Genomic DNA, 25,184 nt, shown 5'->3' with positions numbered 1-25,184 from the left:
GCCGCCTCGGCCTCCATAGCCCCCATCAGCAGCCCCAGTCCTGGCTCTGAGTGACCCGCAGGCAGTGGCTCAAGGGCAGAGTTTGGGCCGTCTGTCTCAAAGGATGCCACATTCCTGCACCTGAGCACCCTGGGGAGAAGGCTGGCTGTGGGCCGAATGCATCTCCTTTGTCAGAGCTCTGACACCCTGCAGGGATATCTGGAGATGAGGAAGGGGTGGGGTGAGGTTAGATGAAGCGGGTGGCATCAGTGCCCTTACAGGAGGAGACCCCAGAGAGCTTGCCTCTCTGCTGCTTGCCAGGTGAGGTGAGGACACAGTGGGAAGACAGCCAGGAATGGGGCCCTTAACCCAAGATCTGGGGGTGGGGCACGCATGTGCACAAGGGGCAGGTCAGGAGTGGCAGGCTCCCTTGGAGGACACTTTCCCTAAAAGCAGGCCCAACCTGAGCCCAGACTGTGGTCCCTCCCACCCGTCTCCCATCCTGGAGTCCTGCAGCCCATCTGGAGTTGCCCCATCACACACACACACACACACACACACACACACAAGCACTCACAGGCATGCCAGATATTTGAAGGATGATGGGGTGAAGCACCTGGATGGTTTCCCCGATCGAGTGGCTCCCACATGACTTCCATTCCTTCCCTGTGAGGTTGTGACTGACCAGGTGCTCAGACCCCCCTGCCCCACGCCCGGGTTCCTCTCTGCAGAGAACTGAGCTGGGCCTCCAGGAGAGAGGACAGTGGCAGGGACCTGGACTGGAAGCAGGAGGGCCTAAAGCCAGTCCCGGGATTCCCTGCCCCCAACCCAGAGCCCACCCTCCAGGTGGGGACACAGCCCCACTTCCCCATCAGCCACGGCGGCCACATGACTGTACAGAGGCCATCGGAGCCGGACCAGATGACTGGTGACCAGGCCAGAGGCTCTGGCCCGACCAGGCAGCCTAGGGCCCTGAGAAGAGAGGATGTGAAAACATTTCGGATCCAAAAGTCGAAGCCTCATTTCCTGGAGGGAATCAACGCAGAGGATGAAATGGGATTTGTGGGCGGGCAGATCGGTGCAGGAAGAACTCTGTGATGGTTCTGCGCCCATAACCTGCATTTGACAGGTGGGCTTTTTTCAAACTAAGGACAATTTCTACCTGGGATTCCCGGCCTCTTGGGGAGGCAGCAACAGGGAAAGGAGGTGGGGGTTGGTTAAAGCCAGGAGATGCCATCAGCTGTGGAACCTGCCAGCCCTCCCCTCCAGGCCAGGTTGCTCCCAGGACTCACCAGCACAGGGACGGTGCTCGGAGTCACGCTCATAGTCGGACGCACTTCCTGCCCCACACCCCCCAGTCCAACTGCCCCCTGACCCACAGGCTCCCGGTCAGGACTCAGGAACCCCAGCAGCAGTGTGCTCACGGAAACAGGATCCCTGGGGCTCCCCAGGGCAGTTCACCCTGACCAAGCTTTGAGAGATCAAGATGCAAGAGGAGCTGCCCCCACTCCCTGCCTCCCCTTTACTCACTTTTGAAGTATCACTGAGCTGCCGCTCACATCTGGGGAAGCATCTAGCGGAGGGAATAAATAAAAGTGAGGATGGGCTCAGTCATGAGGCCTTACTGCCCCCGAGGACCCCAGGGCCTGCGGGACCGGTGAGGGTCCCCAGAGGCGGGCCGGCAGCCCAGAGCAGGGAAAGGGGCCCAGGCAGAGCAGGGCCTGTGAGTCTGGGGGGCACGGTGGTTGAGCACCGCAGGAGAGGCGGGGCAGGGGCCAGTCTCGGCCCTGGATGCCACGGGAGAGCCACCGAAGCTTTCTGATTCAGAAAGATGACTTTGGCTGCTGATGACACCGCTGGAAGCACCAATGCTGTTTTGTCTTTCAGGACTACTGACACAGTTTAGGAGAAGCCAGGGACAGACGCAAGTGGAATTGGCAACGGAGAGGGGATATCAGGCAAGCCCCACCCACTCAGAACTCTGTACAGACGCCCATGTCCTCGACAGAGGAGCTGGATGAAGTCTGGATGGGCTTTTACGCAGGGCTGGGAGACTGGTGGCCAAAAAGTCAGCTGAGGCCCAAGATAGGACACAGACGGCTTCGTGGGAGCAGCCAAGAAAAGCAGAGATTTAAGAGCGATCGGATTCCCGCCGCCCCTGCCGCTGCCAAGAAGGCAGTTGATGGGGAACCAGGGCCTCAGGGTGGGCAGGAGAACAAACCACAGAACACCGCTGGGAGCTGGGGAGACTGATTCCCGTTTCTGTTGTGTTATCGATGGCAGATACAACCATGACCCTGAGCCAGTGCAGGCAGAAAGTGTGCTGGCAGTTACAGTAAGAGATCTGTGGTCCTTGTAAAGCACAGACACCCCTCTCTGAGGCTGCCGTGCAAGGAACCTGGAAGCCACCAACTGTGGTCCTGACATCGCCGCCACTTACCAGCCGGAGCTGAGGACTGAGGTCTGATTCCCCAACGACCGGGAGCCTCGTTCACAGGAGCATGAACGCGGTCATTCACACCCTTCCCTGGGACCGGGGCCCTTTGGTCCGTGCTGCTCAATGCCCCGTGGAAAGCCTGGAACGGCTACTTTCCTCAGGGCAGGCCTGACATCCACCCCAGACACTAGCCTTCCCCTCGGGGATGTTACTTCACAGCAGAGAAAGAGCCAGGCCGGGCCACGCCTGTTGGGTGTGCTCCTCCGGCACCTCCCGACCTGACACCGCCAGGGTGAGGGTTCACGGTGAGGCTCTGTAACTCCTCCTCCAGAGATGCCTGGAGGGACCCCACTGCCCCGCCCAGCCGGGAGGGCTCCAGGAGGTGCGGCTGCAAAACCGCTCCCTGCTTCCCGGCTGGCTGACACTAGAGCTCACTTTATTGCTCCTGGCTGTCAGACCCCCGATTCCCGCCCTGGTCCAATCCATGAAAATGAAATGAAATGGAAATGAGCTCGGTCGTGTCCCACTCTTTGCGACCCCACGGACTGTAGCCTGCCAGGCTCCTCTGTCAGTGGGATTCTCCAGGCAAGAATACTGGAGTGGGTTGCCATGCCCTTTCTCCAGAGGATCTTCCCGATCCAGGAACTGGACCCAGCTCTCCTGCATTATGAGGGGATTCTTGACCCTCTGAGCCACCAGGGAAGCCCATGCCCTTAATTTTCTCAAAGGTCCCTCCAGCTCAAACCGCCCCACCCGCACCCCGCTGGGTGTGGTTTGCTGCTTTTAAACCATCAAAGGTGGACTCCCCGCCCTGGTACTCAGAGCCCCACCGTCGTGCAGCTCCCCTGGGCTCACCTGGGCATCCGGGTTGACTCACCTCCACCCCGCGTGAACCGGGACCACTCGTCCGCCCACCCTGCGTGTCCATTGCACCTTCTGCCCCTGGAGCCCGCTCGCTGCCCTCCCCTGTGTCTCCGGGAAACTGTCTTCTCTCTCCCCACCCTCCTAGGGCTCCACCCTCCTCCCCACGGCCCTGCGAGCTCCAGATGACTCAGGGGCTGGCCTCAGCCCTGCAACCAGCAGAGGAGTTCTGCGCCTCTCTCCTGGAGGAGCCTCCGATTCAAGAGGCCCAAGGTCAAGAGCCACGCCCCGTGAATTAGTCCTTGCTTTATTCAAATAATAATAATAATAATGTGGGGGTAAATGACCTGATGCTCTGATCTGCTTGGCAGTGAGTTCACCAAGGTTCATCAACACTGTATTTTACCATCTGTTATACTATTCCTAGGACATCCCTGGTGGCTCAGCTGGTAAAGAATCCGCCTGCAATGTGGGAGACCTGGGTTTAATCCCTGGGTCGGGAAGATCCCCTGGAGAAGGGAATGGCTGCCCACTTCAATATTCTGGCCTGGAGAATTTCATGGACTATATAGTCCATGGGGTCACAAAGAGTTGGACATGACTGAGCGATTTTCACTTTTCATACTATTACTATATATTACTATACATTATGCTTTCTCTACTTTTTTTTTTCACCATTTCTCTATTTTATTATTTTTTATCATTATTACTTTCCTTATATATTCCTTCTACTATTATCTTATTTATGCATGTGTTTGAAAATGTCCCAAATGAAACATTTTATAAAATTAGGAAACCTCCATCATTCGCCTCTCCAGGAGGGATGTGTCAGGAATGAAGTTATGAATATATGTGTGTATGTGTCTCTTTGAAAGAGAAAACCTCTAAGGAGCGCTAAATACAAATGCCCAGGTGGTCTCACAGCACAGCTGGACATGGCAGAGTTCCCGCTCGGTTGACAAATGACCAAAACTCCAGACGTGGTCACCGGGGGCTCCCCTCAGGGCTAGCGGGCATCCTGTACCTCCCAGTCCAAACCCAACTCCGGGTTTGCCCCAAACCTCCTCCCCAAAGTTGCTACCTTTAGTCAACAGGCGAAGGGCTCACTCGACCAGGCCCAAAGCCCCCTGTCCCTCCTCCGGCTCTCCATGGTGGGTGTGCACGGCGTGTGTGCGTGTGTGCCCACACCCCACCCCACCCCCGGCAGCTCTGGCTGAGCTCCCCTCAGCACCACTGGCCACCATCCCCCTTCAACTCAATACAGTGGTTGGCTCCTTTCCATCAGGTCTAACACGTCCAGCTCTGCCCTCCCGTAATCCACCCCGCCATCAGCAGTCAGGAGTTCCTTCAAAACAGTCAGTTGGGCCTCTGCTCAAAACCCTCCAAAGCTTCTCAGGCCTTCCTTCATGCTCGCAATGCCCTCGTGGGCCCTGCTGGCTTTCTGGTCCTTTTCCTGTTCTCTCCCTCCCACCCCAGGGCCTGTGCACATGCTGTTCCCGCATCCTGGGAAGCCCCTGCCAAGTATTTGCCAGGCTGGACCCCTCACTGCAGTCAGGGGTCTGTGACACCCCACTCTACTTTCCTTATCAACACCAGATAAAGCCCATGCTCTTCCGTTTCCAGCCTGATTTCTCTAAGAGAATGTAAGCTCTCTGAGGCCTCTTGGGTTGTGATAAGCCAGTACAGAGCAAGCTCTCAAATATAAATGGGTGAATGAATTCTATTTAAATAAAGAATACAGCGTTGGAGCTCTCTGGCAGGTAAAGAACCTGCCTGCCAATGCAGGAGAAGCAGGTTTGATCCCTGGGTCGTGAAGATCCCCTGGAGGGGGAAATGGCAACCCACTCCAGTACTCTTGCCTGGAGGATTCCATGGACGGAGGAGCCTTTCGGGCTATGATCCACGGGGTCGCAACGAGTCGGAAAGAACTGAGCAAGTAAGCACACAACCTGGGCTAGTACCCTGTAAAAGCCCCAAACCCAACAAGGGTTACGTGTCTCCCGGCATGTATGTCAAAGTCAAAGTCGCTCTGTGTCCGACTCTTTGTGACCCCAGGGACTGTAGCCCACCAGGCTCCTCTGTCCATGGGATTCTCCAGGCAAGAATACTGGAGTGGGTTGCCATTCCCTTCTCCATGGGATCTTCCTGACCCAGGGATCACCCCCACATGGCAGAAGTCAGGTCTCAGAGTCAGGAGGGAGCATTAAAATTTACTAATGTCTGACTCACAATTAATGAAGTTTTCTTTTCTTTAGTATACAGGCCAATTCATTCAGAGAGAAAGGAGCCCGCTGCCAGCTCCCTCCCTGGTTAACTAGGGGGCTGGCCTCTGGATGGCCAACACCTTCGTACAAGGACACAATTATTTACAGATGCTGGTGGCACAGTCAGGAACCCACACACAGCTGCTCAGCTACCCCTGGGGACTCGTCACTCCCAAGATCCTGGAATCCCAGAATACTACTGTGGGGGCCTATGTGCCAACATTCTGCTCGACGAACAATTTAAAAGCAAAACAAACTGGGCTTCCCTGGTGGCTCCATGGTAAAGACTTCGCCTGCCAATGCAGGAGACACAGGTTTAATTCCTGATCAAGAAAGATCCCCTAAGCAGTGGAGCAACTAAGGCCAGAACGACAGAGCCTGGGCTCTAGAGCCCGGGAACTGCAACTGCTGAGCCCACGTGCCTTGTCTACTGAAGTCCCCAAGGCCTAGAGCCTGTGCTCTGCAACAAGAAAAGCCACAGTGAGAAATCTGGGCACTGCAACCAGAGAAAAGCCCATGCAGCAACAAAGACCCAGCACAGCCAAAAAATAAATCAATAAAATAAAATTATACAGAAACGCAACAAAAACCAAGCAGGAAAAAGGACAGAAGCATCTGTGGGGTGGAGACACCCTACAGCCAGGACCCCAGTGTGTGCACCAGCCAAGCCCGGGCCCTCCAGGTGACCCGCCCCAGGATAGCACAGGAGGCAGGCACCGGGCCTGGACCGCTGCTGCGGGAGGCCCCGGGCGCCGAGACGGCCCTCAGCCTCCCCTGGGTGGATTCCAGTCGTGCCTGGTTTTTAAGATGACTCACTCTCCACGTCGGATTTTAATTTCTGGAGTAGGAGTATCATGTGGATTTCATCAGATTTCCTCCGGCTGAAAGAGAAAGCACGAGTTTCAACCGGCTCCGGGGCGCCTCGGTCAGCAGGCTCTGTGGACACACACTTCATCCTGTCTGCCACCGCCCCCCCACCCCCCGACTCTCTGCCCAAGAAAGAGCATGATCCCGAGGACTAAAGTCAACCAGAGCTATGCTCCCTCCCTCCCCCAGGAGATCCACTTCACTTCCAGTGAGCAGCCAGAAGAAACCCAAAGCCCGGGGCTCCTGAGCCTCTGCGACGCTGCCTCAGAGAGGCCCACACGCCCGGCCAAGGCTGCGGGGAGGAACCTGGCTTTACGGACACCTCCCCGGGATCGAGGAGGAGCCCTGAGGAAGGCGGGCTGGGAGTGACCCAGCAGGCGAGTGTGAGCCCGTCTGCATGCCTGGAAACGTCTACAACAACCTCAATACCCTCTTCCCTCCAACGCCAACAGCCAGAGAGGGAGACGCATCCCCCAGCCTAAACAGCACCCTATCTTCCTCTGCCTCCTGACCTCCTGACCCTGACCTTGACCGGTCTGGGCAACTGGCCCAAGTGAAAAGGCAGCGCGTGACTCGTGCCCCTTTCCAGGTTCTGCTCTCTTGGCTGGGAACGCATGGGCTCCAGTTAGGAGAGCTCCGTCCTGCACAGGGAAATCTGAGCCTTCCCGCCACCTTCAGAACCTTTCTGTGTCCTGGGTCCACCTGGAGCAGAGATGAAGGACCATGATGCTGCCCTCTGGTGTGGCCTGGAGAAGGGCCGCCTCCTTTCGGGGTAAAGCCCATGGTCCCATCAGAGAATCGGGACCATGGGGAACCCAGCTGCTTTTTCCAGTGTCTGTCTGCGATGTATTTTGCTTTGGTTCAACGAGGACCTTAACATAGAAGATAAGTATTGGGAGGTATCAGAGCACCCCACAGCCGGCTTTCTGTGCGGAGTAATGAGGTTCGTGGGCAGAATCATCGTTCTGGCCCCTGGGCACCTCCTGAGCAGGGGACCACATCTCCTGGGTGAACAGCTGATGAGAGCTGCACCTGCTTCTTGGAACAGGCTCTGTGTACACAGGGCTGGCAATGTGTCCATGTTCAAGGCCTAACTCTGTTCACCCAAAGCTGGTGATCAAGTTCAACCCCCCATGGTCTCTACGTGGTGCACAGGAGGGACCCTGCCATTGTGGGCACCACTTCTCAACTGCTGCTTTTATGGTGCCAAGTGTGATGGCTGGAAGGACCCAGCCTAAGGACCCAGCGTTTCACCTAGTGCTCAGTCGTGTCCGACTCTTTGTGACCCCAGGGACTGTAGCCCACCAGGCTCCTCCGTCCCTGGGATTTTCCAAGCAAGAATACTGGAGTGGGTTGCCATTTCCTCCTCCAGGGGATCCTCCTGGCCCAGGGATCAAGCCTGTGCCTCCTGCATTGGCAGGCGGATTCTTTACCACTGAGCTATGGGGGAAGCCCCAGTGTTTTCATTGGCCAGTGACAAAATAAAATCTGAGTCTGGAGAATTGCGGGGTCGTGGGCGATGGTCAGGGTGGGGCCAAGAGCCCTCCACTGCCTCTGCGTGGCCTGAGCTTCTCACTCCGTGGCCTCCTGCCTCCAGCCTCCAGGATGCCCAGCTGTGGAATTTTTCCTTGGGGCGGGCTGGACCAATCCCACCATTTCCTTGAGTCAAAACAACAATCTCAATCCCTTCAGGGGCTCCTACAGTCTGTAGAAGACAATCGACACCTGGCTTGTCTTTCCAGACCCTCTATACACTAAGCCACCCTCCATGTCCGTATCACACTTGCCTTTGTCTGCCCTGAGCTCACCAAGCAGTGACCGATTCTCCCACTTGGCTCTAAACGTCCCTTGACCACCTTGAAATCTCAAGCTTCCATCTCTCTTTCCACCCCATGGACTTAAAAGACCCAAGAGGGCTCCCAATTTCTGCTCTGTTAAAACCTACCCATCTGAGAGGACCCTCGTCATACGGTGCTTTTGAAGACAGAATTCCACCTTTTCTCTGAGCTCTCTTGGGCTCAGATAAATTGGATAAATCCATCATCTTGTCTGGGCACTTACTGCTTTCACTCTGGGCATCAGAGCTGTAATCCTGCACACGATTTCATAGTTTCCAGACAGCTACCCACATGTCCTCAGAAGCCAACTGAGTACCTGGCTCCTCTGTAATCGTCCAGCACCAAGCACATGGGCCTGGCCCCAGCTGGGGTTTGGTCCATCTGCTGAACAAACAAATGCTTCATTCAAACATTCGTTCAGCATCACGGTGCATCGGGGGACCAGCAAAGACACAAGCAGATGGAGATGCAGTCTCTTCCCTTGACTGATCCTCACTTAGCTGGCGCGACAACGTGCATGAAACTGACACCGAGGGGAGGGGAGGGCTGAGGTCTGCCCCACGCCTTCTGAGCCTGCACGGGACGAGAAGCCTACATGCCTTGGATTGCCCAGCACACTGTGTGTGCCACACGGACACCCTCTACCTGCCCGCCCTCCTGCGCCATCACCCCACTGCTGATGACAGCAGGGAGTTCAAAGATGGCCCGACCTGTGCATGTCGAGTGCTCCCCAGGCATGGGGTTTAGCCAGTCTGGTGGGGTGGGGTTGCCCCCACCGAGTCACACGGGAAGAGCTGCGGCAGACAGGCTGGGAAATAAAATCTTGTGATCAGCCCACACTAAAAAAAACTTCCCCACTCTGGTCCCCAGCCAGTGACAAGAAAGAAAAGGCATGATTATCTCTGAAGATGTTATAACAGAGATGAGAAGAGAGGCCCATTCACTTGATGGGCTGGAAGGAGGGAGACTCAGATTCTTGACTCTCATCTGACACAGTCAATCAAACCGCAAAACATCAGCACTGGGAGGACTTGTGGTTTCCAAGCATTAGTCTCTGATTTACTGTTTTCCTTTAAAAAAAAAAAAATCAAATTATTTAACACTTCTCTTTAAACCAACCTACTTTCTAACAACGTAAGCTCATTCAAAAAAGTTATTTTAAAGGCAGCTTTCTATAGCTTTAAAAAGGAAGTTTCTAGTTTTTTTTTCCTTAAAAAAAAAACAAACTCTTCCTTAGACTGATAAATCTTTTCTAGTATATATTAACTTAAAACATTTTTTAAAAGTTCATCTTAGCTACCACTTTGGGAGACAGAAGAGTAGCTGGTGGTACTCATTTTACAGATAAGGAAACTGAGGCTTGTTTGGTTTTGATTGAAAGAGGTTTTCCCTGGGGTTCATTTCTGAGACTCATGAAAATACCAAATTCAGACAAGCTTGCTTGCCTGGGAAGGCATCATCTAAGGCTTCATGCTACTCCTGAATTTATGGATGATTCTCATTAATGACAGACACGTGCCACATCTGAGGTTCAAGTTCAAGTGAAGACGGGAGGACTGCAGAAACCAAAGGGATGGGGGTGGGAGGACGGTGATGCGTAGGCAGAGAACAGAGCCACACCCACCAGGAGGCATCACTGAAAACAACCAGCAAATACAGTGCGTGGCCGGCACTAACCCCACAGAGCCTGCCCCTGAGCCTGGGAAGAGAGCGCTGCTCGAGGACGGACTCCTGAGGACAAGGAGCTTACTGCTGCCCCTCAGCCAGGCCCTCCCCAGCATCAAAGGGAACTGTGTCAGTTTCATCCACCCGTTTATCAAAGACCCAGCATCTGGCATAGTAAGCAACAGATGAAACTCAAGGAATAAATGAATTTTTTTACAGAAAACCTACCGTGTCCATGGCTAGTTGAGATATCCTGGGCAATAAACCAAGCACCAATCTCGACACTTCATCAGTATTTGTTAAGGGAAGGAGAGAAGACAGGACTCTTATTCCTGCTCCCGTTCCACTGCCCCTCAGCCTCTCTGTCCTGAGGAGAGCAAAGCTGCCGGCCCAGCGACCTCCGCACAGCACTGTTTGAGTGAGACAGGAGTGCTGCTGTGTTCAGCCGCTCGCTCAGCGTGTCCGAGCCCCTGCGACCCCGTGGACTGCAGCGCGCCAGGCCTTCCTGCCCATCACCAACTCCCGGAGTCGGTGGTGCCATCCAACCATCTCATCCTCTGCTACCCCCTTCTCCTTTGGCAGGTATGGGAACAATTATTTAACATGTGGCCTGAGGGTGTTCTAACTCCAGCCTGGGTTTATGCAGCTGTTAAAATTAATGTTCTAATACTCAAAAGAATGGAAAATCCACACAACAGAACTCTTGAGAAAAATGAAACCCACAAATATTACAATAATGTGTTCTTAGAAATGTGTATTTGCTAGAAAAAGAAGAGTCAATTTCACACTGAACGCCGACGGTGATTATGTCCATGTGGCAAGCGTATGGATCATTTAGTTCTTTATTTTTCTCTAAATTTTCTACTTTTTGTAATTAAAACATACACACACATTTTACAAAATAAATTTCCATCCTCCTTCCCAAACACCATGATTCCAGCAGGTCATTTCCAGCCTTGCAAGACCGTTTTCTAAGTATGTATAACAGTATGCCATCTGCCAAGCTGACTACACTTTCAAACACTTGACTGAGCATCTAGAATGATGCATCCATTAATCCCCGTGGATCTAAAGCCAGCCTTCCCAATTCTAGCTCCATGAATTCCTATTCCTTCTGGCCTCATGATTCTACTAACTAGGAAACACAGGCTATCTGATTTGTGATAATGTGATTTATTTTATATACATATGGGCTTCCCTGGTGACTCAGTGGGAAGGAATCTGCCTGCCAAGGCAAGAGATGCAGGTTTGATCCCTGAGTCGGGAAGATCCCCTGGAGAGGGGAATGGCAGCCCACTCCAGTATTCTTGCCTGGAGAATCCCATGGACAGAGGATTCTGGTGGGCTACAGTCCCTGGGCCACAAAGAGTCGGACAGGACTGAGCAGCTACCACTTTCCTTTTCTCCATAAGCTCTCTGTAAAAACCCAAGGCTGGAGTTCTGGAGGCTTCAGTGCTGGTGACCACATGGAGATGTGGGGAGGAGAGGGGGTGCTAGGAGAGGAAGTGGAAGCCCTGCCGCCTTTTCCATACCTTGCTTTAGGCAGCTCTTCTGTCTGGATGTTCCTGAATTACATCCTATTTACCCTGTTAGTAAAATGTTTGAGTTCCATGAGCCTCTCTAGCAAATTAATCAGACCCAAGGAGGGGATCATGGGAAACTGAAATCTGCAGCCAGCTGGTCAGAAGCACACGTGACAACCTGGACTTGTGATGGGCCTCTGCAGTGGGGCGGTGGCAGCCGTCTTGTGGGACCGAGCCCTCGACGTGGGGGACCTGAGCTCATCTCCAGGCAGAGAGTTGAGCCGCACTGGACCCCCAGCCCGAGTCTGGGGACTGGTGGAGGGTGGGGGGGTCCCCACAGGCATTGGAACCACTCATTCCCCATGGAGAGTCATCACCAAAGATACTGCACAAAGGAGCTTGGGCTGCACAGTGTCCCTGGGCACAAAGGACTCGCCAGGCTTGTTTCCAGGTCTGTGAAGCAGGGAACACCCTGACCTGCGGTTGCCCGCAGGCTCCCCGCTTTCTGCGGCTATACATGGCAGGGTGGTGACCGTCTTTATCCCTAATCTCCAAACTTTGGATCGTTTTCTTAAGATGAATTTCTAGTAGAGTACGAAGCGTTGCCAAACGCTTTTCCTGGAAAGCTGTAGAGAGTCACCCTCCCAACAGCAGCAGACATTCCTTCCCTCCCTTGTGACGGAAGTTCAAGAAAAGCTTTGCTTATCTGACAACTGGGCAATGAAATACCAAGTTTAACTCCCCATTCCTTCGAAACCATCAGTCAGAAAATTTTCAAGTTGATTACATCTTGTTTGCTGCTTCACGACTATCATGATGCATCCTTTGCTTGATTAGACTGTAAAATTCCATTTGTTGTCGCCCAGTTGCATAGGAATCTTTGTGACCCCAGGGACAGTAGCCCTGCAGGCTCCTCTGTCCATGGGATTTCCCAGGCAAGAATACTGGAGTGCATCGCCAGTTCCTTCTCCAGGAAATGTCCTATCAGTTACAAATATCCCCCCTGCTGTTGCTCGCACACAGGAATCCATTTGCTAGCTGAATGAAGTCTCAATTATCTAACCCCATCAATCTTTCCTTTGTGATTTCACACTGAAGCACAGAAAAGCCTCCTCCATTGAAAAACTTGATAAACATTCACATCTATTTTCCCCTATTTAAAAAAAAATGGCGTGTGGACTGACATTAATGTACAAAGAATTTATTTGGCTGCTCAGAGAAGAACTTCGCCAAATTAATTAGCAAACAGCTAGGCAATTACTCGTTCATCAGTCCCTGCACAATCTGTCCCCTCCGTGATGTCACTTGGTGCTTTTTAAGTGTGTATAGATACCAGGGTTTGAATCTGCCTGATTCTGTGTCGTGAGTCTGCCTATTTTTATCACAACACCAGTCCTTATGTAACTCCGGGAGTTCTACCACAGTTGGCCATCTGGGAGGACTAGCCTCCACGACTCGTTCTATTTCAAAGCCTCCTATCAGTTATTTTTACCTATTTTTGTTTTCTTCCAAATGAACTGCAGAATAATTTAGTAATATGTCTTTCCCACCTTTTCATTCCTTCAAAAAAATTAACCCCACTGGGTTTTGGTTTTTGCTGGCATGGCACTGGTGAGAACTGACACCTTTTTACTATTTTATCTTTTCCTCCAGAAATATGGTGGGTCTGTTTATTTAAAAACGAGTGCCAGAACAGTGTGTGTGTGTGAGTGTGTATATGTGTGTGTGTGTGTGCAGTTGCTCAGTCGTGTCTGGCTGTTTCTCACCCCATGGACTGTAGCCCACCAGACTCCTCCATCCATGGGGTTCTCCAGGTAAGAACACTGGAGTGGGTTGCCATTTTCTTCTACAGGGGATCTTCCCGACCCAGGGATCAAACCCAGGTTTCCCGCATTGCAGGCAGATTTTTTACCATCTGAGCCACCAGGGAAGCCCAAGGAAGCCCAGCTGGTTTATAGCTGCTGCTGCTACTGCTAAGTCACTTCAGTCGTGTCGGACTCTGTGCGACCCCATAGATGGCAGCCCACCAGGCTCCCCGGTCCCTGGGATTCTCCAGGCAAGAACACTGGAGTGGGTTGCCATTTCCTTCTTCAATGCATCCTTAGCGACCCCATGGACTGCAGCCTATCAGGCTCCTCCGTCCATGGGATTTTCCAGGCAAGAGTACTGGAGTGGGGTGCCATTGCCTTCTCCACTGGTTTATAGAGGCTTTATTAAATGAGGACATATACTTTCTTTATAAATTACTGATCACTTCATAAATCCTACCTCCATTGCTATTACAACCGTGGGTTGTGTGTAGTGAGGGTTTAATATCACTGCACCTTACTTCCATTACCTTGAGCTATTTAAGGCCCAGCCACGGGGTTGAGGTCAGGCACCTGAGCAAGCATCTCTTAGCTAAAACCTAAAAACCACCAGGCCGGGAAGAGCAGTCCTGAGCAGTCACACATGTTCACGCCTTTCTCCTACCCTCATATTATGAACTGAACTGTGTCCCCTGCCGACGATGCTGAAGTCCCAACCTCCGCTACCTGCCAACACAAACTTATCTGGAAACAAGGTCTTTGCAGATGACCAAGTTCAGATAAAGCGATGAGGGCGGGCCCCCATGCAATATGACAAGCATCCTTACAAAACGGGGAAGCTGGGCACAGAGGGAAGGTGACGTGGAGACACAGGGAGGAGGTGGCCATCCAGAAGCCCAGGAGAGGGGCCCAGGATGCTTCTCCCTTGGGCCTCAGAAGGAGCTAGCCCTGCCGCCACCGCAGCCTGAGTCTCAGACCTCCGGAGCCACGAGAGATGGAAGCTCTGCTGTGCTGAGCCCAGTCCTCGGCAGTGTGCTCTGGGGGCCCCAGGAAGGTCACACAGCCTCCTGGGGGTGTGGACACAGATCCGCCGTCTCAGCCCCTCGTGCTCCTCAGCCGGCGTGGCCTCCCACCTCCCAGGAATTCCTCTTTTCCAGCCCCCTCTTTGTCCCAGCTGACACAACCGGAACTCAAGAAGCAAATGAGTGTCCAGTCCCAGAACACACGCCCGGCCTCTGCAAAGTGTGGTCTTACCTCCACATTTCTGGAATGTTCTTTCCTAAGATCCCAAACTCCCAGGCCATCGACTGAAGTGCTGAATGTGGGGTGACCCACATTCCCGAAGTCAGAGTTGGACGTCGGCAGAGAATGGCACCCACGGACCCAGAGTGCTTCTGCAGAAAACCTTGCCACCTCATGGGCCCTGCAGAGGCATTTCTTTGCAGCAACCAAGTACGTGGGGGTTGGAAAACAAGCAAGTTTCACCACGATTCTGGAGCTCTCTGAACTTTTCCATTCACTGAGAACACAACGGAACCACCAGAAAATAGGGGTCGGGTGGAGGACAAAGTAGATCGGTGTCCCCTAAGCTACGGGGAGACCCTCCCTGCCAGAGGGCTCCATCTCCATGATGTCAGGCTCCCCGTGGGGGAGTCCAGCCCGTCTGCAGCAGGACACGCACAAAATGAGCAAATCCTTAGCAACACAAAAGACACCTTATGTAGTCACAGCACAGAAGCAAAACCTTGGCTAGAAATTTCCTGCAGCTGGTGGAAGCTGAGTGGGAAAGCAGCTGAGGGCAAGCGATTAGTCTTCAGAGGGCCCTGGGATCCCCCAGGGACACAGAGACAGAACGGGCAAGACGGCACAGCTCAAAATACAACAAAGGTGCGAGGGACCCGCTGTCGAGAAGAAAGGCCGGCGAGAATGACAGGCCCGTGGGAACAGCAGCCGTCTGGAGGCCAGACAGCCCGGAGGACCAGCATTTAGGGGAGTGCTGTGTCTCCTGGCTCCCCTTGTAGCTCAGTTGGTAAAGAATCTGCCTGCAGCACAGGAGACCCGGGTTTGATCTGGGTTTAGAAGATCCCCAGAGAAGGAAATGGCAAGCCATTCCAGTATCCTTGCCTGAAAAATCTCATGGACACAGGAGCCTGGTGGGCTGCAGTCCATGCGGTTGCAAAGAGTCAGGCACGACTGAGCAGTGAACTTATACTTGTGTCTCCTGGCACAAACCGAACCACAGCTTCACTGATTCCTCAAGATGCAATCATTCTGGAAAAGACCAGGGCAGGGAAAAAGCTGTTCTGGAAACATCTGTTTCCAGACAAAAGCTCATTTTCTCCTGCGGGCCAACCCTCTCTGTAGCCTGGGAGATAAGGAGGTCGTTTCCGGCGGCCTCACAGAGGTGAAGATGCTGCAGTCTGCACGCTCGGCACCCTGCCTCCAGCCCAGCTCTGTTCCGAGGCTCTGCTCGCTCGTTTAGCACGTGGTTTCCTCACCTGATCCTTTTATCACCATCTTCCTCCTCCTCCTCCTCCTCCTGGCCTGCAGCCGGGACTAAACTAAGGTGATGCCACCATACAAAGAAGGGAACACGAGGCTCTGGAGTCAGGCTGGAGTGTGACCAGCAGCTCTAGCTGTGTGCTCTTGGACACGTTGCTTAAGCTCTCTGAGCCTCTATTTGTATCACCTTCAGCAGAAAGATAGTAAAATCTGGCTTGACATGTGAGCACATAGTAGATGCTCAATGAGGGCCATTCCTAGTCATCACCGTGCCTGGAGATGAAGGCCAGCTGGCCCAGCATGGATGTCCCCAGACAGCGACGTGCCAGGGGCTCAAACCCACTCAGGAATTCTCTGCGTTTGCACTCAGAGGCACTGGCATGTACTCGAAACCAAAGCCACTACCTTCTCACCTTGATGAGCTCTCTTTACTCTGCTGTGTCACCTGGCTCCGGGCAGGGAAGCCCTCTGGCGAGCAGAATTCAACTGCTTGGCGCCTCCCCCTCTCCATCTATAATATGGGGTGACGCGCTCTCTGCCTCTTCCAAGAGTGTGGGTAAAGTCGGCTGGTTCATGCTGAGCGCTTAGTAAGACCCAACAGGCGCTCTGTCCCCAAGTCAGGGCTTCCTGCTCTTGATGCTAGAAACACTTTGGATGGGACCACTCTGTGTGTGTGTGGTTGGGTGGGGCCTGGCTGGGGATGGGGGGGCGTTGTGCCCTACAGGACTTCTGGCAGCATCCTTGGGCCCCCACCCCCAGAAGCCGGGAGCATCTCCCCTAGACAACCCAACTCCAGGCACCACCATGTGTCCCCCGATATCACCCCTCTGAGAACCACCGTCCCTGCTGAGGGCTACTGTTATTAACGTTATTTATCCTCTTCCTTTACTTTTAAAACCGAGCTGCCGGGTCGTGTGTTTCCGCCTCTCCTCTCTGGCTCCTGCCCTTGCATTTCAGTCTCAACCTCCACCCCATGGCCACGCCTGGCACCCCTGGGCCCCAAGGGGCTCCCCCTGACAGTTTTCCCACCCTGGATGTCAATGACAACCACCTGGGGAGGCGTTGGACTAACACGGTCCCACCCGGAGATTCAGCAGCACATTTTCAAAGCTCACGCACTCCCGACGCACACACAGGGCAGAGGGTCTCTGTGCAGCCCAGACTAACCTCTCAGTCAAAGAATCTACAGCAGTCCTTCCTTTAGAACCCAGACCCCGATCGCTCAGCCCCTGCTGTGAATGGCAGTCCAAGGTCGCCCCCGCCAACCCCACATCCTGGCCTCCTCAAGCCCCAACCAAGCTCTCTCTCCCTATTCAGGACCTAGCCTTCTCCAAGGTCCTCCAGATCCCTCAATATCTGTACGGCCTTACTACTCAGAAGAAAGCCCACTTGCTCAACCCCCGAGATACCACTGGCTTCATCCCCCTCAACCCCAAACCCCGAGCTGCAGGTCCTAACGACCAGCTAACAGGCCCCCTCCCCAAACTCTGCACTCTCAGCCAGGCGCGCCGCTCACCTTACCTGGAAGATGCTCTCTGACTCTTTTAAGCCTGACCAAACCCACCTACCCTTTAACAAATCCTCCCTGGACCTCTGCTGTCACTGACCCTAACCCCAACTCCATCACAAAAGCACCCAGGGGCAGCGGCACTTTCTGGGTGTTACTCACAAGGTCCTGAGTGTACACACTCACGGCACTAAGTCCTGGAGGCGAGTTCTGCAGGCGCACACAAGCTGCACACAGGACCCTCAAGTGACTCCTTCCACACGGGGCACAAGCCCGCAGGGCAGGTGATAGCAGCTCTGCGAATCCACCGGACACTGTGCCCAAAAGAGCATTTTGACCTTGAAAGGATCAAGGTGCATTTTAACAGGTAAGTAACAAAGGCCAGAGAGACGGCCCATGAAGGAGCAGACTGAAGCGGTCCCAGGAATTCCAGCACCTTTGCGTAGCCTTCAACCCCGACTCCCGGTGTGGCTATTGCTGCCTGCAGAACAGATGCAACCAAACGTCTCTGGGCCTGAGTCTGAAGTGAAGCGGATCACAGAAACACAAGGCCAAGCACTGGGGAGAACTCCCTGTAACAGGAGGGCCCCAGGGGCAGGCAAGGTTTTATTTTTAGAAGCAGGACACATTCTTCAAAGGAAATCTTTGCAGAAACCTTGAGCCAAAACCTCGCCCAGGTGTCCTGGGGTCAGCGAGGCCCAGATGCGCGGGTTCCCAGGGCTGGTGTAAAAAATAACCACAAACTGGGCGGCTTAAAACCAAGAAACCATCCTCCCCCAGTCCTGGACGCTGAAGGTCTGAAATCAGGGTCTCTGTGGGCATGCTCCCAGAGGCTCTGGGATGAGCGTGTTCTAGGCTCCCTCTTGGCTTGTGGCTTCATGGGCAAGCCTGGTCTTTCCTCGGCTCGTAGATGCCCCTGCAATCTGCCTCTATCGTCCCGTGGCCCTCTTTCCTGTGTGTCCACACGGCTGTCTTCTGAGGACACCAGTCACGGGATTAGGGCCCACCCCTGGTGGCTCAGTGGCCAAGCATCTGCCTATCAGTGCAGCTGCCGTGGAAGATTCAGGTTTGATCCTTGGGTTGGGAAGATCCCCTGGAGCAGGGCATGGCAACCCACTCCAGTATTCTCGTCGAGACTCCCATGGGCAGAGGAGCCTGATGGGCTACAGTCCCTGGGATTGCAAAGAATCAGACATGACTGAGCGACTGAGCATACACACAGACTTCAAGTCAATTACATCTGCAAAGACCCTACTTCTAGATAAAGTCATACTCTGAGCTTTTGGTAGATGTGACTTTCTGGGGACACTCAGACCCTGGACATCGAGGAACAAGGGACAGGGTAGGGGCAGCAGGCCAGGGAAGTGGGAGGAGGCAGGCTGGCTCCTGGCTAGAGCAGACGGGAGCCACCAGAAGTCCGAGGGGTGTCCAAAGTCCATAAGCCAGCAGGCTGCGTTCTGAGTCAACACCACGTCTGTGGTCACCAGCCCCTGCACCCCACGCTCCCCTACGATAGGACTGATCACTTCACGTGATAGCTCTTTTAACTGCCTGCATCTCCAGCCAGGCCAAGAGCTTGGTGTCAGCAAGCACCTTCAGCCTCCTTGGCAGATAGCATCACTCAGTAAGTAGTCCTTTCACCAACCAAGGGTTTGTGGGTTGCTCCCATCTCACAGTGCATAGTGGGCTGCCTCTCCAACTGAGACGTCTCGTGTTCCCAGCCTTCTTCACCTCTGTCTAGTGCAGATTTCTGTCCTGAAAACGGGAAGGTTATCAGGAGCGGCATCCTCCCTAGTGTCAGTCACTGACGACAGGGGCACTGAGCCTTGCCCTGCACTATGCGAGCTGCTACGTTAGAACACAGAGAGGAGCAAGACCAGCCTGCCGTAGAGGGCTCACAGAAATGAGGAAGACACTGAACTACAACAGAAATCACGATACAGGTTAAAACAGCCAACCACGCCCACTACAGGCGGTTGAATGGTGTCCCCCCAAAAAGGGGTGCTGGAATCCTAAACCATAGTACCTGTGAATTTGACGTTTGGAAGCTGGGTCTCTGCGGACGTGATCAAGTTAAAATGAGGTTACAATGGTTTAGGGCAGGCCCTACATCCAATCTCTGGTGTCCCTGTAAGAAGAGGGACCTTGGGATAAGGAGACACAGACACATGAGGGGAAGATAACTGGGAAGATGGGACAGAGACTGGAGCGATGAAGCTCAAGCTGCTGGGCATGGAGATGGGGAGTGAATGTCCAGAGCTATGAAGAGGAGTCCTCAGAGGAAATCTGGCCCTGTAGACGTCTCATCTCAGACCTGCGGCCTCCAGGCTTGAGAGAACCCACTTCTGTTGTTCTAAGCCAGGATGCTTATGGTCACTTGTTATGCAGCCTTGAGAAAGGGGCAGACCCCTGAGACACGCAGGTTCGGTGCAAGACCTCGGCAATAAAGCCAGCGGCAGGACAAACAGAGGTGGGCTTCCCTGCTGGCTCAGCGGTATACAGTCCGCCTGCCAATGCAGGAGATGTGGGTTCAACCCCTGATCCAGGAAGATCGCACATGCCGCAGGGCAATTAAGCCCGTGTGCCACAACTCTAGAGCCTGTGTTCTGGGGCCCGGGAACCGGAGCCACTGAAGCCCGCGCATCCTAGGGCCCGTGAAGCCACCACAATGAGAAAACCACGCACCGCAGCTAGAGAGTAGCCCCGCCTGCTGCAGCTAGAGAGAAGCACACGCAGCAATGCAGACCCAGCACAGCCAGAATAAACAAATAAAATTTTTTTAAAAGAGAAACTTAAAAAAAAAGATGCAGTAAGTCACATGAATAAGGGCTCAGTTCAGTTTAGTCGCTCAGTCATGTCCGACCCATGAACCGCAGCACGCCAGGCCTCCTTGTCCATCACCAACTCCAGAAGTAGGTACCCCACCCCCAAAGTTGTACCGCTCTGGTCCACGGCCTGTTAGGAACCAGGCTGCACAGCTGGTGAGTGGCAGACAAGTGAGCAAAGCTTCATCTGTATTTATAACTGTCCTCCATCACTCGCATTACCGCCTGAACGCTGCCTCCTGTCACATCAGTGGCCACGTTAGATTCTCGCAGGAGCTTGAACCCTCTTGTGAACTGCGTGTGAGGGATCTAGGTGGCTTGCTTCTTGTGAGACTCTAATGCCTGATGGACTCTAATGCCTTGGACTGCAAGGATATCCAACAGTCCATCCTAAAGGAGATCAGTCCTGAATATTCATTGGAAGGACTGATGCCGAAGCTGAAGCTCCAATACTTTGGCCACCTGATGCGAAGAACTGACTCCTTGGAAAAGACCCTGATGCTGGGAAAGATTGAGGGCAGGAGGAGAAGGGGATGACAGAGGATGAGATGGTTGGATGGCATCACCGACTCAATGGACATGAGTTTGAGTAAACTCTGGGAGTTGGTGATGGACAGGGAGGCCTGCTGTGCTGCAGTCCATGGGATCACAAAGAGTTGGACACGACTGAGCAACTGAACTGAACTGAACTGAATGCCTGATGATCTAAGGTGGAACTGTAATGTGCTTGAAAGTGAAATGAAGTTGCTCAGTCGTGTGCGACTCTGTGCGATCCCATGGACCATAGCCTGTCACGCTCCTCTGTCCATGGGATTCTCTGGGCAAGAATACTGGAGTGGTTTGCCATTCCATTCTTCAGGGGACGTTCCCAACCCAGGTCTCCTGCACTGCAGGCAGATGCTTTACCATCTGAGCCACCAGCGAAGCCCTTGGATCATCCCCAAACCATCCACCACCCACCCCCCAACCCTGCCAATGCCAGATCCAGGGAAAAACCGTCTTCCATTAAACCGGTCCCTGGTAAGAAAAAGGCTGGGGACCGCTGATGTGAGTTTTTTGGTTTCCCAGCGCATCTAAGTTGGTTTTACACTACACCACAGTCTATTGTGCCATACAGTTTATGAAGCTCTGATATGACTGTCTCTCTCCCATCCCTCTCCACCACCCCACTAAGACTCAGAGCTGAAAGTGAAAGTGTTAATCGCTCAGTCGTGTGCAACTCTTTGTGACCCCATGGACTGTGGTCTGCTAGGGTCCTCTGTCCATTGGATTCTCCAGGCAAGAATACTGGAGTGGATTGCCATCCCCTTCTCCAGGGGACGTTCCCAACCCAGGGATCGAACCCGAGTGAGTATATGATAGTACTGTCAAAAAAAAAGTGCATGCCTTAATTTAAAAAGATTTTTTATTGCTACAAAATGCTAACCATCACCTGAGCCTTCCCTGAACTGTCTTTTTGCCAAAGTCACATCAAAGATCATAGATCACAGACGCTTAGAACAAATATAGTAGCTATTATTTGAAATATTTAATTTAAAAAGTAATAAAAAGTTAGAAATCAAGCATCACCGAAACGTAACAGAGACACAAAGTGAGGACCTGTTGCTGGAAAAAAGATGCCAGGAGACTTGGCTTGATGCAAGGTTGCCACAAATCGCTGTCAATCTGTAAAAACTTGCCTGTCATCCCCCAACCCCGCCGCTCTGAGGGCATTTGTTGGGTGTGTGTCAGGCGTTATCATTCTCAGTGCTTCTGTGCTCACTGATTTACATGTTATAGCCACCTCATGACACAGACATTATTCCCCCATTGAACGGTTGGGAAAACCGAGGTCTCTGGTCCAAGGATCCCAGCTGGGTGGTTGAAGGGGGAGCCCATGAACCCGAGGCTGGTGTGAGCCCAACACAAGGATGGCTGAGCTGGAGAAGCCCTTTTCTAGACAATTCCAGGACTACCAGCTGTTCCTCCCCGCTGCCCACTGGGCCGACAGCAGCCTGGCTCCTGGAGACCAGAGCAGGACCCTCAAGCTGGGCTTCTGGGGCAGAGCTGACAGGACAGCCCAAATGTCCACTTGGTGCGTTTCTTTTTTTTTAAATTAATGCATACATTAGCAGGGGCTTCCCTAGTGACTCAGATGGTAAAGAATCTACCTGCAATGCAGGAGACCAGGGTTCCAACCCTGGGTCAGAAAGATCCCCTGGAGAAGGAAATGGCAACCCACTTTAGTATTCTTGCCTGGAGAACCCCATGGACAGAGGAGCCTGGCGGGCTACAGTCCATGGGGTCGCAGAGAGTTGGACACAACTGAGCCACTAACCACACACATTAGCAAGCCTGGTGTGAAACCACCCTGTTTGTCCGCTGAGCTTCTGCTACCCGTCTGCACCAGGCAGGGATGAAACAGAACCCGACGGACCCAGCAGCTTTCCTGCTCGGAGACTGAGTGCCCCAGAGGCCTTGGAAGCCAGGCCCCTGGCCTTTTGATAATCGGCTAATTTCCTTCCAGTTCTGAGGGTGACGCAAGAGCTTGGCCGGTGGGGGGAAGACTGTGACCTGGAGCCAGAGGGCAGTCGGGGAGGAGCTTTCCTTTCGCCTCCCAGAGGGTGATTATTTTATACAGAAGGTCAGAAAAAGCATCGAGTGGAGAAAAGAATCACCCATGGGCAGAAGGGGCACCGCCTCGGTAGTTCCCATCCTCTGCTTTCTCTGCTCAGCGCTCGCACTCAGCCGTCTAGAGGATTCTCAGCAGCACCTTCGCCCTGCTGCCCCGCCCCATCCTTCCCCCTCCCCTGGTCCACGTGAGGTCTCTGTGCTCCGTCCTGCCGGGCCTGGGCTTGGACCGGAGCCCCAGGCAGCTTCGGGCCCCCTCGCCTACAGCACCAGCTGCTGGCCTGAGCCCAGGGCTCCTGGCTGGCTGGCTGGTGCCAGCGCCTTTCTGCTCACAAACACCCTCCCTGACTGCCCCCTCACTGCCCCCAAAGCCGCTCCCGCCTCAAAGCCTGGACGCCCTGTTCTCATTGCAGTTGATAAGGCCACGGGAGCACCAGGTCCCGAGGGCGTTTGCCCACATGCGTATCCCCGGGTGGCTTTTGCACGCTGACTGCTATCCCTGCTCTGAGCCAGCCTGCGAGGCCTGTCCCGCAGGTCTCCTCTCGCACCTCCACGGCTGGTCCTCCCCCATCCTTCCATGCTTTCTCCTCCTCTGCTGGCCCCTAGAGTGCCCACTGTCCCCAATGTCCATCCCTGCCCTTCTGCTTCATCACTAGGCACATTCTCCTTGGGGGCTGGCCACTGCCAGGCCACCCCTGGGGACAGGGTGGGGTGGGACCGCCTAGTCTCTGCTGATGTCTGAAGCCTGGTCTCTGCAGTACCTGCCCATGCCCTCAGGATGGCCACCACAGGGCCAGACAGCCAGGTCCTTCCCCCGCTGGTCTGAGACCACTGCCCCCTCTCCTGCATCCCTATCCTAGCAGAGGGCACCACTCATCTCCCCCAGCCGGTCAGTTCTGGAGTTGAAACAGAAATGCTCTTCTGGATGGCAGTGTTTCTCAACCTTGGTCCTACGGACATTTGGGGCGGGATCATTTTTCGTCATGGGGCCCATCCAAGTGCATCCCAGCAGCACGCCCACCTCTACCCACTGGATGCCAGGAGCCCCCCACCACTGCCTCAGCTGTGATGACAGAAGCGTCTCCAGACGCTGCCAGATGGCCCCTGGGGACACCCTTGCTGGAAAGGGCCAGGCGGGGAAGACCGCAGGCTCTGTGGACCACATGGCCTCCACTCGAACCATTCAGCTCTGCCCTGCAAAGGCAGACACAGCCACAGACAGTGAGCGTGCGCGGCTGGGCTCCGAGGAAACCTGATTTGCAGAGGCAGGGGGCACACCGGATTTGGTCCACTCGGTCCTGAGACCGCAGCCTCCTGGTCCTTCTCTGGACGCACCTGCTCTCTGGTGGGCTCCCCTCCGCATCCATCCCCTCCTGTTTCCTCTTTTGGGAATTTCCCACGCATCACCTCAATATACTGCCTGTGGTCTGGACCCCCTACTCAATTTCTCAGGTATGAGTCCTCCTTGACCCTAGGAAAACAGAAATCGTTTGAATCCTAACTAGGAAGATAACGCCCTTTACCATGGGCCAGGCCCTGGGCTACAGGCTTTACCAACTAATTTAAACCTTTAGAACGGGTTCGGTCAGTAGAGGGAATGAAAGAGATTTGGGGAACCAACTTGTCCACAGAATCTGTGTGGGCCCCAAACCTTCATCCTATCCCGGGGATATCACGTGGACCACTTGCTGCTATCCCTGCCCGCTCCCCCGGCACCTTCCTCCTCCACCGTCCCCTTCGGTCTCAGACCCTCTGAGACCACAGGCAGGGCCATGGGACGAAGAGGTGGCGCTGGAGGCTCGCGGCAACCTGGACCAACACCACCATCCCTGGACGGGCTTGCGTCTCTGTGGGCACACTGGCCAGGCGGAAATCCGGGCCAGCAGCCCTGGGTGGCGCCTCAGCGTGAGACCCACGGTTCTGAACACCCCACAGTCCTGGCTGCCTCCAGCCTGCTGGTTTCTTTTCTGGAAGGTTTTTGCATCACAGTTAAAAATCATTAAAAATGAAAGAGAATATACTTTGTTTCTCATAAAGATGCTATGCCAGAGATTTCTGGTTGATCTCTCCTTTATCAAACCCCAGAAACGTCAGGTACGATATCCTTGAAGCAGCAGGTAGCCCTTACGAGGTTTTCTGAACGTGCCCAAGAGCATAGGAAAAGGAAAAACAAAAGAGAAAGGAAGGCAGCAGCAGCATCATCAGTAGGAACAGAGCAGGGAGAGATGGGGAGGGTGAGGCCATGCCCCCCTCCACCACCTGCCGCCTGTCCTCTGCTTTGGATCGCAGAGTTAGACACGACTGAACAACCGAACTGAACTGAACTGAATGACAGTGAGATGAGGGGGAGGGGGCAGCAAGTGTAGGGAGACCCCAGAGTAATGACAGTAGGAAGGAAGGGATGGGGAGGCAGGTACTGGGGATCCAGGGAGCGACCACCCCGATCTCCCCTGACCTCCTGTCCAGCCTGGTCTTTCTACTGGAGGCAAGTGAGCCCA

General features: G+C 53.9%; 1 protein-coding gene across 6 annotated transcripts in view; it reads right to left on the bottom strand.

Annotated features, from left to right (window-relative positions):
• SH3BP4 (SH3-domain binding protein 4) overlaps positions 1 to 25,184 on the bottom strand; it is a 74,624-nt gene that overhangs the window by 22,050 nt on the left and 27,390 nt on the right. Inside the window, exons 1-2 of one of the 6 annotated variants that reach the window (XM_010862038.1) lie at positions 3,294 to 3,744; positions 1,510 to 1,552 (exon numbers count right to left, since the gene is read on the bottom strand). The exons of 2 other annotated variants lie outside the window; for them this stretch is intronic. The gene's annotated coding sequence lies outside the window, so the exon portion shown is untranslated. Of the gene's footprint in view, positions 1 to 1,509; positions 1,553 to 3,271; positions 3,745 to 25,184 lie in introns of those variants that run through there. 3 more of the 6 variants (XM_010862039.1, XM_010862042.1, XM_010862041.1) reach the window with 3 other exon arrangements.

The sequence above is a fragment of the Bison bison genome, unplaced genomic scaffold, assembly GCF_000754665.1.
Source record: "Bison bison bison isolate TAMUID 2011002044 unplaced genomic scaffold, Bison_UMD1.0 scf7180017864475, whole genome shotgun sequence".
Classification (NCBI taxonomy): domain Eukaryota; kingdom Metazoa; phylum Chordata; class Mammalia; order Artiodactyla; family Bovidae; genus Bison; species Bison bison.
Note: the sequence above shows the minus strand (reverse complement) of the source record. Positions and strands in the feature narration are given on the sequence as shown.